This window comes from Lissotriton vulgaris, chromosome 10, assembly GCF_964263255.1.
Source record: "Lissotriton vulgaris chromosome 10, aLisVul1.2, whole genome shotgun sequence".
Taxonomy (NCBI): domain Eukaryota; kingdom Metazoa; phylum Chordata; class Amphibia; order Caudata; family Salamandridae; genus Lissotriton; species Lissotriton vulgaris.
Genome location: NC_141698.1, coordinates 209681478 through 209697080, shown reverse-complemented (window position 1 = coordinate 209697080; position 15603 = coordinate 209681478).

The following is a 15603-nucleotide window of genomic DNA, read 5'->3' as shown; positions in this document are numbered from 1 at the left end:
CGTGGGTGACCAATTCTATGGGAATCCTTCTGAATGTCTTTTGAAGCAGGCTGAGGAGACTGCATTTATTTAGCAGTTCATGTGAGAAATTAGTCTAGTATGATGCCGAGGTTGTGTGCGTGACCTGTTGGGTGCGAGGAGATCTCCGGGTGGCTGGCCACCAAGAGTCATCCCAGGGTGAAGGCGTGGGTCCCAGAATGAGTACTTTGGTCTTGTCCGAGTTGAGCATGAGATAGCTGTCATTCATCCAGGTTGTGACGGTCTTTATTCATCTGTGGAAGTTGGTTCTGGCGGTTGCAGGTTCATTGGTGAGGGAGAGGATCAGCTTGGTGTCTTTGGTGTAAAAGATTATGTTGAGTACGTGGCTTCTGACGATGGCTGCGAGAGGGGCCATGTAGATGTTGAAGAGGATGGGGCTCAGGGAGAAGCCCTGGGGCAGTCTGCAGCTGATCTCTGTGGGTTCTGGGAGGAACAGGGCTAGTCTGACTTGCAGGATTCTGCCAGTGAAGAAGGAGTGCATCCAGTCCAGTGTCTTGTCATGGATGCCAGCATTGTGGAGTCTGGTGATTAGGATGTAGTAGGAGATGGTGTCGGAGGCGGCTGAGAGGTTCAGTACCATGAGAGCTGCGCTCTCATCCTGGTCGAGGAGGGAGCGAATTTCATCGGTGGTGGCGAAGAGTGCGGTCTCAGTGCTGTGGTAGCTTTCAGAGCCAGATTGGGAGGTGTCTAGTACATGGTTTACTGCAAAGAACGTGAAGAGTTGGGTGTTGATGGCTTTCTCAATGCCCTTAGCGAAAAAGGAGGAGGAGGCCGATGGGTCTGAAGTTCTTGAGGTCCGTCAGGTATGAGGATGACTTCTTCAGTAGGGAGTTGATCTCGGCATGTATACAGTCATAGGGGAAGTTGGCCGTGTCCATGGAGGGATTGATGGTGTGGCAGACTTGGGTGGCGATGGCAGCAGCTGCTCTGTGGAAGATGTGGTATGGGCACGGATGCGTTGGGGCTCATTACTGGATGCTCTTCATGGTCTTGAGTGTGTCCTATGTTGTGAGTGGTGTCCAGCAGAGCGCTGTCTGTTGGGGTGCAGCGTGTTTGCATGTGGTGGTGGCGAGCAAAATGGAAGGGTCTAGGGTGTAGAAGCTGTTGTAGATCTTCCTTATCTTGTGAGGGAAGAAGGTGCCAAGTTTGTTGCAGAGGTCTTGGGAGGGAGGGACATCTGTGGTCTTGTTGTTGCGCCTGGCAAACTCCCTGTTGATGGCAGAGAGTTCTTTGCTGTTGTGTGCGTTGGCGTTGATTCTGTCTTGGGTGGCTGCTTTCTTTGAGGAGGAGGTGATGTGTGTTGATGGTGGAACTGAAGGTAGCGGGGGGTTCTGGGGTTTTGTTGTTTCTCCATCCCTTCACAAGTCATCTGCAGGTCCGTCTGGATTTCTGGGAAGAGTACATGTTATCGCATTAGTGTCTAACTCTTTAGCCACAATAGCATACATTGGAGTTAGTATTTCATTTTTTACATACATATTTATTTGTTACACTTTTGTATGATAACAAAGGTACATGACATACTTTTTAATTTGTTATATACATTGTATCAGGGTATATTTTTTGCAAACATATTTTGACATATAGGAAAAACAAACATATGATGATTTTTTAAACAATAAGCTAGTATTTTTTCTGTGATATATACATGTGATTAATATATAGTCAAAGTTGTACTGTTGTAAATAGTTTAAAATATTTTTGATTTGTGTTACTTTGTTTTGCTTTAACTAAGGCCCTAATTGCGAGCTTGATGACCTGACTGCCAAAGACTGCTGCTGCCACGTTCTCGCCCCGCTGCACCAGCGCCCGACCGTCCGCCCTATTATGAGTTGTGCAACCGGAAACTCAGACCGCTGGCACAGAGCTTCACCCAGCAGTCCTTAGGCAGTCTAAAATGTTGCTAGCTTGTTGGTAGTTACCCCCAGGCCCCCCATCCTGATGCTGAGCGTATTAAGACTATACAGTTCTTAAGGTGATCTCACAGCAGTGCTCGACTGCAGCAGTTTGTACAAAAAGGAAAATAAAGCACAACACTGACCATTGGAATGGATTCGAAAATTACACTCCTGATGTGCTTTGGCAAGTGGACATGCCAGCAAATCACACTTAAAACACACACCGGCCCTGACCAGCATCCTTTGCTTCCCAACTGCAGCATGGCAAGATAAACAGCCCTTTTCACATCTAGACATTGTCTTCTTCCCATTTAGTCCTCTCTACCAACTGTAATATTTATTTTTATATTTTGGCTCTTTTTGCACATGCCCTGCATTTTCTTCCCTAAACCCGCTCACACTTCAGTTATTTTTTTTGTAACCATGGCCTCCCCCCAAAAAGAAACCTGTCTTCAATGAACAAGAGTTGAAAGTCATGCTGGAAGAAATCATTAGAGTAGAGACCAAAATATTTGTGCCCAAGTTCAACATACACCTCACAGTAGGAAAAATGAAATGTGGGACAGGATAGTCAACAGAGTGAATGCTGTTGGTACCACCCAGCGTACACAGGTTGACATTAGGAAGAGGTGGAAAACCCTCAGCCAGAAGGTGCATGGCAAGTACACCAAGCCACCGCCAGAAGGCACAGAGGAATGGCAGTGGCCCTCCTACTATTACAACTTATGCCCTGGGAGGAGAAGGACTTGGCCATCCTGCATAATGAGGGCTTGGAAGGAATACCTGGGGGAATGGACTCTGGTAGGTTACATCTCAACAACTGCCACAATATCACAATGTCCCGTTTCATCTCAACGTTGCCTTTGCTATTGTCTCCTACATCAACTCTAATAACATGCAACATAGAAAGTATAAGAGATGTATGCTGGTCTGTGGCAATGGGTTTTGGTGTGTATGACCCAACATGCCTACAAAAGTTTGCCCTGCCACATGTGACTCATCATCAACATAACAGCCCACGACCCATTACATGTGGCAATATGGAACTGTATGGTCCTTCACAAATGCATGTTGTCAACAGCTATGGTATACTTAACATTTGTTAACGTTTTCAACATTGACATAGAACTGACTACAACTACCATGAGACCTTATCACTCCAACTCTAACCAAGATGCTAGACTGCTCTAGGGCTTCTCATTTGTCAGCCATCTTACTACTCATCTACACTAGTCATGCAGGTTGCCATTTATCAAGTGTTGCCAAGTAGTCATAGAAAAGGCACCCCAGCTACCTTCAGCTCTTCTCACTCCAACTCTACCCAAGATGCTGGACTGCTTTTGGCCTTTTCATCTGTCAGCCATTTTACTACTCATCTACCCTAGTCATTCTGGTTATCATTTCACACGTGTTGATAAGTAGACAATGAAAAGGTACCCCTACTGCCATCATGTCATCAGGCTAGACTGCCTTTTCTCAATCTCACTTGTTGGCCATCTTACTTCTCAACTGCAATAGTCATGCAGGTTACTATTTCTCAAGTGTTGCTAAGCAGACATGGAAAAGTTACCTCAACTACCATCAGGCCTTCTCACTCCAACTCCAACCAAAATGCTAGACTGCTTTTGCCCAATCTCACCTGTCGGCCAGCTTACTACTCATCGACAATAGTCATGCTGGTTACCATTTTCAAGTGTTGCTAAGTTGACATAGAAAATGTACCCCTACTACCAACAGACCTTCTCACTCCAACTCTAAACAAAATGATAGACTGCTTTTTTTTTCCTTCTCACCTGTCATACATCTTACTAGTCATCTACACTATTCAGGAAATGTGTAAAGCACAATGTTCTTCACAAAGACACATCTGGAACACGATGCTTGTGTCTAGAACACATCAACTCAAACTATTGTTAGCCTGATTTATGCCATGACTACCGAGTACCCCTAATATATGACACATATTTCATGCGTTAGTCTAATCGCTCCCTATTACAGATCTCCTAGGTCTTTTCTGCTAGCGCGAAGATGCTACTTGGTGTGAATGCTGGGCTATACAAATATACTCATTCATTCATTCATTCATTCACTTATGTCTGTCATGAAATAGACACAGCTCATTTGCAATGCCAGGTAATCACTTGTCCATATATTCTCAAAAAACAGTACAATGCCAATCATAAAACCAAGCTAGCTGCTTGTGGGTTTGTGACCAAAATATGTTTTGCATTCACCAAATACACACAATGTGACTACATTGTGTGTGTAGATGAATATTGGAGATGTTAAGTCTATCCCCAATATCCCAAAGAACAAGTGCTTTACATCCAATTAGCTGATGAAATCAGATACATAGATTGTGTGTTAAATAAGGTCTAGTTAACATATAAACCTACCTACAAAACCCTGCCTGAAGTAATAACTCATTACTCTTTACCATTCCTAGCTCCACAAGTAATCAGCCACCAAAAAGTTCCATCTACATACCTTCATTCGAACAATAATTATGTTTTTTTGCATTTCTCAAAAGAAGAATCCACCAATGCATCTGAGCACAGGCAGAAAAGCCAACAGAGTACTTCTTCAACTCTGGAACAAGATGAAGCCCTAAGTGATGCCAATGCTCCTGAACCCGTAAACATGGATGACCATCCTGGCCCATCTGGTCAGCCTGGGCAGACACCTACAGTTGGGCTCACTGGACCCAGACCTCCCACCACAGTGGAAACAACACATCCAGTCACTGGCCCCACAACCAGTGCACCTAGCAATGGTAGTAACATCCACTGCCTCCCAGTCACAGCCTCCCAGATGTCCGTCACCACCACCCCAGTCAGTGGAGAGCCAGTACCCAGTGGGAGGGTGTAATCTGTGCCCAGGGTGCAGGGCTGTGAGAGGGTAAATGTGTTACTCCAGAGGGAGCACATTGAGGGTACAGACTCCCAGTCTGCCACCACTCAAGTCCTGGGCGTCTCCCAGGAATCCCACAGTGTGTTGGGCCATGTCATCACAAAGATGGGGTACATGAAAGAGCTCCACCAAGGCATTTAACAGGAGGTTGCTGGGATACAGCAGCATCTATGCTAAGGTTGCAGACCTATGCAAAGAGATGACTAGTGTACGCACCAAGATGGCTAGCCGGTACTCCGAGGTGGCATCTCTGGGAGGGGTGATGCGAGACATCAACACCACCCTCTGCAGGGTTTTTCCACCGTCATCTCCCCCTCCCTGTGCAGCTAAGTACATCCAGAGCACCAAAAGCTGCTGCAGCCATAGGGAAGGAGGCCCCTCCCCTATCAGCTTTAGATCATCCCTCTATAAGGAAGAAGGGACTTCCTTGTATGGATTCATCCTAATCTTCCCCTGTGTGTCTGCAACACATTCAACTTTTTGACTTTGTGGCCTACGGTTCCCTTTCTGATGGGAGGAGTATGTTGGACTTTGAACTTCAGAAATGTTAGACACGGTTAGTTCACCATAGTGCACCTGAATTTATCAGGCGGTTACCGTATCGCGAACACCATAAAATACTGAGCACACGCCCACTGTTAGCAAAACGTGCATGACAAACATGACTCCACTAAATTAAAATCATGATTAGGACAAACTTTATTTTCCTCGTGTATTGATGCTATGCACTTACTTCTAGACATATGTTCCCTGCTGAAGACTTTTTCTAGTCGAAATGCATTGGAATATGGAATATGAACTAAAATATGTTTGCTGTGAAATTCAACTCAAACTCTGAAAATAAAAACGATGCAATAAAAACTCTCACATTGAGGACAAACTTTATTTGAACTTTAAATACATAAGCTACGGAGAAAACTGACAAATGCCAACTGGGGACATCGCTGTGACCAGGGGACGTTCCCCAATGAGGAGCACGCGACTAATTTATCTATTACGTGTACCACGGAGTACACACTCTGAGGAGCATGCAACAACCACCAAAATTGGAAACACACAGGTAGTGCGAGTGGACACCAAAATTATGATGTCTCTACTTTGAAATACAACACTAAAACCCATATATAATGGATTGTGGGAACCTAGCCAGAGGAAAAATTGTAGGTTTTCCCAAATTTTGGGTGCGCCTTGTTGGAAAAGAAAATTATTTTCTTGAGTCCCCTCACTCACCAAAGGTTGCCCTTAGGTGACATGCTTCATCATTGGGGCCATCCCAAGCATCTACTGCTTGGGGCGTGCTGCGACTTGCGAAGGATACGTAGGAGCACTGGTTTTGTCAGACTGTAGGCCAGATGTAGGAAGGCTATTACCGGTCGGTAACTGCCAAAATTAACGAATTTCGGCGGTTACCGACTGGTAACAGGCTTTTGTAATGTAGGGGCCGAAATTAACGATTCGGTAATTTACCAAATCGGTAATTTAAGAAATCGGTAAATTACCGATTTCTTAAATACCGATTTAGTAAATTACCGAATTCCTAATGTAGGGAGCACTTAAATGAGTGCTTATCCCATGTTAGGATTCGTTATTTGTTAGCAATCAATGAGAACTAGCTCTGGTTTAAATTGTTTGTATGTCTGCGGGTGGAGGAAAACCATTAGGTTTTATGAAGGCCCTCACCTACCAACCTAGTTGGTGGCATGCTTCATCATCGGGCCCCACCCGAGGTACCGAGTGTACCTCAGGTGTGCTTCGACGCCAGATTACTGCGGAGCGGGTTTTTTGGGTTTGTGAGGGTGCTGTGAGTGTGCTCTGAGTGAGGTTTAAAATACTGTCCTGGGTGTCCCAAAGACTGTTTTAATGGTGGGCCCCAGGCAGTCAATAAAAACAAAGGCTATCAGATGTGCACGGTAGGCTTATGGCCTCAGACGTCCTGTGCGGTCAACTAGTTTCAGCCAGGCCTTATCTTCTACTGGCTTGCGTCAGGACCCTATATGTGTAGGGTGTTACAGGGGTTAGTATGAGTTTGTCAGTGCCCTGTGTGTAAAGCACACACTACGGTGCTTATATGTGCAAGAGGTGTTTCCTCTCGAGTTGTACACCTGATTTTAGCGAACAACTCAGCATGGAGCTCAGCCGGGGGCCAGGACCATGTGCACTTGCGCAATGTCGCTGGGCCCGCAATGAACCTGTTGTCCAGGCAGAGGCTCAGTGAGTGCCTGGGGCCCACAATTAAAACACCTCTTGCACATATAAGCACCGTCGCCTGTGCTTTACACACAGGGCACTGTGTGCCCAGAGCTAGTTCTCATTGATTGCTAATATATAAACTAGGGAAAAGGACTAGCCTCTCTAGTTCTCCTCTCTCTTTTTGATTACAACAGGATTCGTTATTTACCACCAACTACAAGTTGGTGGTAAATAACGAAAACACCCCAAAAAGCAATTTTATGCAAATTGCTTCATTGCCATGTTGCAGACATACATGCCCTTAGGGCATGTATGTCTGCAACATGTGCACCCATACACAATTGAGGGGTGCAAAAGGGTGTCAAAGTGACACCCTGCCACCCTTCAATGTTTTCCCCCTTTTACCGAATCAGTGTTTACCGATTCCGTAATTGACATTCATTTCTATGGGCCACCAGGCCCATAGAAATAAATGGCAATTACCGAATTGGTAAATACTGCTTCGGTAAATACTGAATCTTAATGATTCAGTAATTTTTACAGAATGATTTGCTACATAGCATTTACCGATTCGAAAATACAGAATCGGTAAAATTCGGTATTTTCGAATCGGTAAATGCTATTTACCTACATCTGGCCCTTAGTGTGGTGCAGTGTGTGGTGGAGTGGTGATTAGTGTTCATTAAAAATACCTAGCTAGTAAGCTAACATATTTATTCCTGCCTCTAGTTGGTATCGTAAGAAGGGGTTAGAGAAACGAAATATAAAAATCTTGTGGTCATAGTCCCTAATATCCTGTCGGCATGTTTCAAGGTGTCCCCTACACCTCTTCCTCAGGACAACATAATGGCCAGTCCCATGTATGCCACCCCTGTGATTAAACCTAGATTAAGGTAGAAAATAAAGTAGACACACCTTGTGTGTGTATCTATCAAGTATACATACGGTTGATACTGTATCCGCAGTATCTATATAATGGGAGAGAAAAGTAGATTTGAAGGTTAGTACATAGTGCCTGCCCAATCTGGGCAGGCCATGTTAGAATGCATTAGTTGATCCTTGTGGTTCGTGCCTATAGAGTGTAAAAACCAGACAATTAGTGCTTAATCCGGTGCCCCTAAAACAGATGAACAAACACAAACTCTGGGTTGTACTCCATCTATGTCTGTACTCAGTGTTCCTGTTCAAAGGATTTTAAATATTCATATATATACACACGCAGAGCATACACTTGTTTTGGATGCACACTTACAATGACAAACAAAACATGCAACATTTAATATTGTCCCTGGTCGTTATATGGGACAGGAACATACTTTTTTGTTAGCAGTATTATGCCTCGTGGTCCGCTTGGGTGGAGGGGCCTGTAGACTCTGTTGGGTCAAAAACAAAGTGTAAGCAGTATAATACGCTACGATATTAAAATGAAGATTGGGTTCTTAAGATCGTGTCAACAATGCGTTGTTCCTATCTGCTTTCTCTCGCTGTACATGTCCTGGAAGACGAGTAGCTGTTTTGCCAGGTGACGAGTAGGTAAGGAAAAATACAGTTGCAATGTGACACGGTTATGAATACTAGGGATGCTTGTCTATATCTATTGCCCACTTTTTTAAAAACAATATCTGCTGTGTCTATGTTGTTAAATGAGAAAAGCACGGAGCCCTGTGGCTAGGACAACATTTTTGGTATTGCTCGTGTTTTCATGTCCCGTGCCCGCATTTAGTTAGATATCTGCCTTTTGTTTGTTCCGAAAACCCCAAACCCTGTTGCTCAGGAGTTCCAAACATTGACAAAATTGTAGGTAACACTTACTTATCTTGGCAGCCCTCCATTTATTCAACCTATTGACTCCAGGCACGACCGCATGTTAGCGTGTCTGAGCCGGGGGGCCATCTTAAGTATTGTTGTATGCCCTGTCATTTTCCGCGTGCTTAGCAAAGACTAGAGCGCGTCTATGTAAAGTGGTGGCACGCTGCGGAGACCATTATTGTGGTTTGTTTTTGCGGGTGTCTTCGTAGACATACGGGGGGGCTATAACGATTGTTTCTTAGTTTATGAACTTTTGATTAGGATTGGATTTATTAATTTTGTTATCATTTTCATTTTCCGGTGGTGGGGATTGAACTCACTTCGAGTCAGTTTCGATCGGCAGCCATTTTGGATTGACTACCGAATATCCTTTATAAAATGTGGAGGAATGGTTACAAACTCTGCGTCTAGCGCATAAGGGGGAACTATACTGATTATACCTTCTTTTCATGAGATTTGGCTTGGGATTTGTTTTTATTGAATATTGGGGCATATTATCAAGGGGGTTTATCTCCGCTTTTTTGGCTTTAAAAGCCAAGAAAGCGGAGATAAAATTATCTCCCTATTACCTAGCTGTCGCTAACACCAGTTAGCGACAGCTAGTAGGAGATAGCGACCATCTTGGGCCCACTTTGCATGTCAGTGATATTTATCACTAATGATATGCAAAGTGGGTGTGCCAAGATGTTAGCGACTGAAAACAGTCGCTAACATCGCTATCTCCTATTACCAACTTTTGGAGATATTCACGCTAAGCGCGAATATCTCCAAAAGCTAACACCTGCCCTGAGCAGTTCTTAGCCATGTTAACCAATGGGAGGTGGATAACATGGCTAAGAGAATTAGCTCGGTAATGCATGAATATCGCTGACTTTTCAGCGATATTCATGCATTGCGGCGATTTTTATCGCATTTGTGATAAACCTTGGTAATACCAAGGTTTATTTGCGGTAAAAATCGCCGCAGCGCAGCGGTAAATTTTTGTCTCTAACCAAGCAATAGCGATAATTATCGCTATTGCTTGGTAATATGCCCCATTGTTAATGTTTGATTTCATTGGCGGGGATTGAATTCACTTTGAGTCATGTATGATTGTGTTACCGAATGTCCTTCATAATAGGTGAGGAAGAATAGTTAGAAACTCTGCTATGAGCTCATTGTATCCTTTCAGCAATGTGTTGAGAGCGAGTTAAGGTTAATCTAGAACACATCATTGTTTTAAAACATACTTGTTCCACCTAAGTTGGTCGCATTTAAGTCTGTAATGGTAGAGCTGTTGTCCTCTAAGCCGGCTATTCTGGGATCATTTATCAAGGGGAATTATGTGTGTTACCTCATGAACTGTCCCCAAGTTATATTTTCATTGAGTCCTACACTGTCTGTGCTGAGTTTTAACACCCACCTTTGTTCTTTTTCTAACAGTGCTTGTTCCAAATTATCACACTGTTTCATGTGTTCCAGGACCACCCTTTTTAAATCGTTTGGGCTATGTTGTTTCTCGTTGAAATGAGCTGCCATTTTGGTGCTTGCCCTGTGGCACCGAATGTTACTGCGATGTTCGCAAATTATTGTGCTTATTTTCCTCGTGGTCATTCCCACATAGTGTAAGTCACATATGCATGTTATGAGGTATATAACTCCTACTGTGTTGCAATTTGTGAATTTGCGCAGTTCCCATGTGTGGCCCGTGTTGAATACAATTTTTTATGTAGTGCTAGTAAGGTGGCACACACTACAGTTGCCACAGGGATGGTGGCCTGTGGTAGAGTACTGCTAAATTGCTGTTTTTTTCTGTCATGCGGCTTTGGGTGGGTGTGTACTAGTAAATCATTTAGATTCTTTGCTCGTCTATGTGAAAACATTGGTGTTCGTTTATTTAGTTTGCCACCTTTAACTATTTGCCAATGCTTTTTAACACATTTTGCAACTTGGTCTGATGCTATGCTGTATGTTGTTATGCATATTGGTTTGGTTCCTTTTACTGTCTCATCCTTTTCATAGGTCTCCAAAAGGGCATCCCTGTGATTGTTCCTAGCTCTTTTCTTAGCCCTCATTATTGTTTTTGTTGGGTATTGGTGTATTTTGAGTGTGTCAGCAATTTCTTTTGCGTGTGTGTCATAATCAGCAATGTCTGTACAATTCCTCCTCAGTCTCAAGAACTGGTCGAATGGGAGGTTTTGCTTAAGGTGGCGCGGATGAAAACTGTTATACAGTAAGAGGCAGTTTTTGGCAGTTGGTTTAAAATGTGTTGTGGTTTTTGACAATGCCATCTTTAGGAAAAATGTTGAGGTCTAGGAATACTAGCTCCGACCTACTCATTGTGTGTGTGAATTTCAGAAAGGGGTCTTGGTAGTTCAGCTACTTGATGAAAGCGTTAGCTTCTGTTTCATCACCTTCCCACATCACCAGAATTTCATCGATGTATCTTTTCCATTCTAAAATCCTTGGCGATATGGGTTTTGCTGTGATACAACTATCTGTGCCTCCAGGTGGTAGACGTACAGTCGAGCCACACTTGGAGCAAAAGTTCTTCCCATGCTCGTGCCATGCTGTTGTCTGAACAGAAGGTCTTCAAACTGAAAATAGTTTTCTGTAAGTGCCCACTTGCAGCATTCAAGTACCACATGCTGTGGAGTGTGGTAGGGCCAAGTTGAACTGTACATAGTTTCCTAAAGGATGTCTAAAGTTTATTTATGGGGCAAGCTGGTATACAGGCTTTCCACATCTAGCCCTATCATGATATGTTTAGTTGGGTCAAAATGGAGAACCCTCAGTAGGCATAGTACTGCCTTGGTGTCCTTAAGGTAAGTATTGGTGGCTTGTATTAATGGACGTAAAAATGCGTCTGCGAATTTTGAGAGTGGCTCCAATATTGAACCAATCCCAGAGACAATGGGTCTCCCTGGTGGATTTTGTAAAGATTTGTGTATCTTTGGGATTATGTAAAAATAGGGGATTTTTGTTTTTTTGCTGCTCAGAAATTCCCCTTCTTTCTTGGTTATCCAATCGTGGGCAAGGGCCTGTTCCACCATGCTGGTGATCCCGATCCTGAGTCTTTCAGTCGGATCCTCCTCGCCTCGTCTGTAGTTTATCTCATCCAAAAGTAATCTAAGACATTCTTGTTGGTATGTGTAGGAAGGTGGCTACCTGACTATGGTTACCCCAGATTTTTTGCCTTGTGTTTAGCTGGTTTTCGACTTAGTTGGCCTGGTTCCCTGCTAATCAGGGCCCCAGGCTATCTGCTCTCTCTGTAAAATGGATTCCATGTACCCTAGGTGCATAACTAGATTGGCTTGGATCACCTTATCAGCCCCTGTACAGAGCACTATAGGTGCCCAGGGCATAGGTGCATCCAAGGCCTACCAGGGGCTGCAGCATATCTTTTGCCACCCCTGGCTGGCTATCTAAAATTGACACAACTGGCTGATCACTCAGCTGGGGCAAGGTGGTGTAATCACCCCTTGCTTAGATATAGTATACCTATATCTAAACCTATCTGGACACATATATACCTATCAGTCACTCCTATGGCAGGCCTTAACAATCCTGGAGGCAGAGTGCTTGGTTTTATGTGAGATGTGCTCTAGCATGAGCTGAGCCTGTCTGCAGCTGTTGGGACCAATTCCCTAAGCTGTTCCGGGATAATGCCATACCATATACTATTAAGTGCATTATAATCCTCGCAGTTATATGTTAACTTTGGTTTGGCTTTATCAAAACATGGCGACGGGGGTAGCATTCCACCCCTCTAGAGGGAGATGACATGTTACTTTGCTAAAACGCGGTTGATTTTAAAAGGAGCCTCAGCACCATAAAATGGATGCTTCTGCCACAGACACAAGTCTGACCTCCTGCAGCTGACCGAAACAAGGAGGCCTGGACAAAGGGTTTCCTGTCACAGGGAGGTGTTACACCACCCCAGACAGGAGATAGTGGATTGTAGCAGGGAGGTTTGAAAGAAACCAGACACTGCCTGGGGCGCACAAGGCTGCCCCTTGCATAATCCGGACAAACCGGTTCCGGGGCACACCAGCCCCTGTCCCAGCGCGGCCTGGATCAAAGGGAAAGGGTTGTATCTACCCCCTTCCTGGGTCCCACCCATAGGAGGGGACCTAGCAGGTAATCCAGCTCCCTAGAGTGGTATAAGAATGGGAGCAGTGCCAACGCACTCAGATTATCCTGATGAAACATTTGAAATGAAACTCTGGACCCTTCGACATCCTACTCAACGTAGAAGACTGAAGAATCTCCCTTGTGGTCAAGGAGTGACCACCCTATGCAAACAGGCACCATCCAGCACCTCGACGTCTGCTTTGTGGCAGTTCCCGCCGGAACTCGAGCAACAGAGATCGATGAGATCAAGTTTGCCTGCCTTCTTACAGCCCGATCCACAGTCCCTGCAGAGCTGAGACCCGTGGAGGCGACCGTAAGCGTGGGGCACGCCATCTTGAAAAGACCACAAGACGCTGACTGTGCAGCCCACGAGTGACCCTCGAAGCTGTACACCGGGGTTTGAGAAGCCCCAACCCTGAGCCACTCTTGCACCGAAGCTCACCCCTCTACACTTGACGAGTGCTGCGTGGGGCCCTTCTGCTTTCTTTGGCTCAAGGCGTTGGCCCGGTCACTTGCCAGCTGGCTTGTGGCCCCTGTGCCGGCGAAAACCTAAAACCAACTTGTGATTCTGGTTGCTCCAGACTTGCACCCGCTCCTCTGAAAAGGAGCACCCGCTCTGACCCTCCTGGTCCAAGTGAGAAGCAATTCCGATCTTGAAGCCGACAGCGCCGACAGTGAGAGCCTGCATGGGACAGCTTGTGACCCACTCCTGGACGTTGCAGATGCCCCAGAGCTCACGTGGCAGCGGAGAGAAGCTCCTCGACAACCACCTGATTGCGCCCGACATTGCCTGGTTCCATCCTGGTTCCACCCTGGTCACTGCTGAGTGACCCAGACTCTGTCCCCTCTGCTTTCAGGTACTTTTCTACTCTGATCCACCCTTGGATCACACCGGACACTTCTCCTTCACATAGCCAGCAGCATCTTCAGCTTCAAGCACCAAGAACCTGTGTGACGAAACCCAACGCCACTTCGACTCTATGCACCCACTTCCTGTGTGTGAGGTAACACAGCAACGCTGGTGTTCCCACACTGGTACACACCTCTAGGGCCTGTGTCTAAAGTTTTGTCCTTCTAGGTTCAGCGGAAGTATCCTTAAACTCTATTTGTGTAACTTTTACGCACCATTGACTTAACATTGGTGCATGCGTGTGCTTTAAGCGCTGCACCCGAATCCCGCGGGCTTTTCCCGACTTCAGCATTGCTTGTCCCGACTGCTCCCAGCAATTCCCTAGGCCCTAGGCCTAACCACTGTTCGATTGGTATCTCTTATACCACTTTCCTAATGTATGGTTTGAGTGGCCACCCGCCCTCATCCATAATTGTGCAACTTTCATATGTTATACGGTGCTTTTGATTTAACGCTTGTGCCCCTTTGCTCATAAAGAGTACTGGGGATTAATTTAGAAATAAACACATATATTTTTATAATATATACTTGTGTGGTGTCCTTTCATTTGATATTACAGGATTGTGATTGGTAAAACAGCTCGCTTAACACGACCTCTTGAGTTTAGCCTTTAAGGCTGCTTAGTCTATGCTACCATTAAGATAGCTTGTCTATAAGGTTGACTTACAACCAGACACTATAAGGGATTGTTTGGACTGATACAAGGTGGTTCCAGAATTGGAAACATCATATATCAGGCCAACTTCTCACAGTATGCGTCTGTATCTTGTATGACGATACCGCCACCTTTGTCCGCTTGCTTTATGGTGATGTTCTTATCGTTGGCCAGATGTTTGATTGCTTCTTGTTCCTGTGTTGAAGTGCTATGAAACACCTTCAATATCGTGGGGTCCAAATCTCCCCCCTCTCTTAGTATTGCCTTTTCAAAGGCAAGTATTTCTACAGGGAGTGTCGCTGAAGGGGGAGTGAAAGTGGACTTCGGGTGGAGACCAGTGGCTCCTTATCCATTTCCATATTGTTTTTATTTTCATAGAACACCCTTAGTTTGAGTTTTTTGATGAATTCATTCAATTCACAGCTGATTTGGTATTTGTCTAAATATGGTGTGGGCACGAACCCTAAAACTTTTTCCTGGACTGCTAGTTGTATTCCGCTTAGGTCTGTGTTGGATAGGTTCACCACTAGATTCGGTAGCTGCTGGTGTTAGGTTGTCCTGGTGGCCCCATGCTCCTCGTGTGACTCCTAGATGGTTCCACTGGCTGTGCCCATTGTACCTGTTGTCCTCTTTTTGTCTTTTCTCTTAGAGGACCTCTGCCCGTCCGAGAAAAGGAGGCTGTGGGCAATCATTTTGTGGGGCTGGTTCCCAGTATGGGTATTGCTGTTGAGGGAACGGTGGTGGACAATAGAAGAAAGGTGGATTATGAAATGGGGGTTGGTAAGGTGGCCAACTATATCCTCCCTGGCCTCTATTCCGCATCCTTCCTCTGAGGTTTTGGTGACCTCTTGGGTTCTTCCAACCTCCTGTACTATTATCAGAATCATTGGAGCTGGTATCTGATCCATCTGTGTCCGTGTTGTATGCTGAATTTCTTCCAGTTTGTTGGTAGTCATCTCTGGTGTATGCATAAGCCTTCTCATGACTGAAGTTCTTCCCATCCTTTAAAAATGTTTGTACTTGATATCCTTGCGTGATAGCTCAAACTCCGTCATGGTTTTATTGAGTTATTCCAGTTG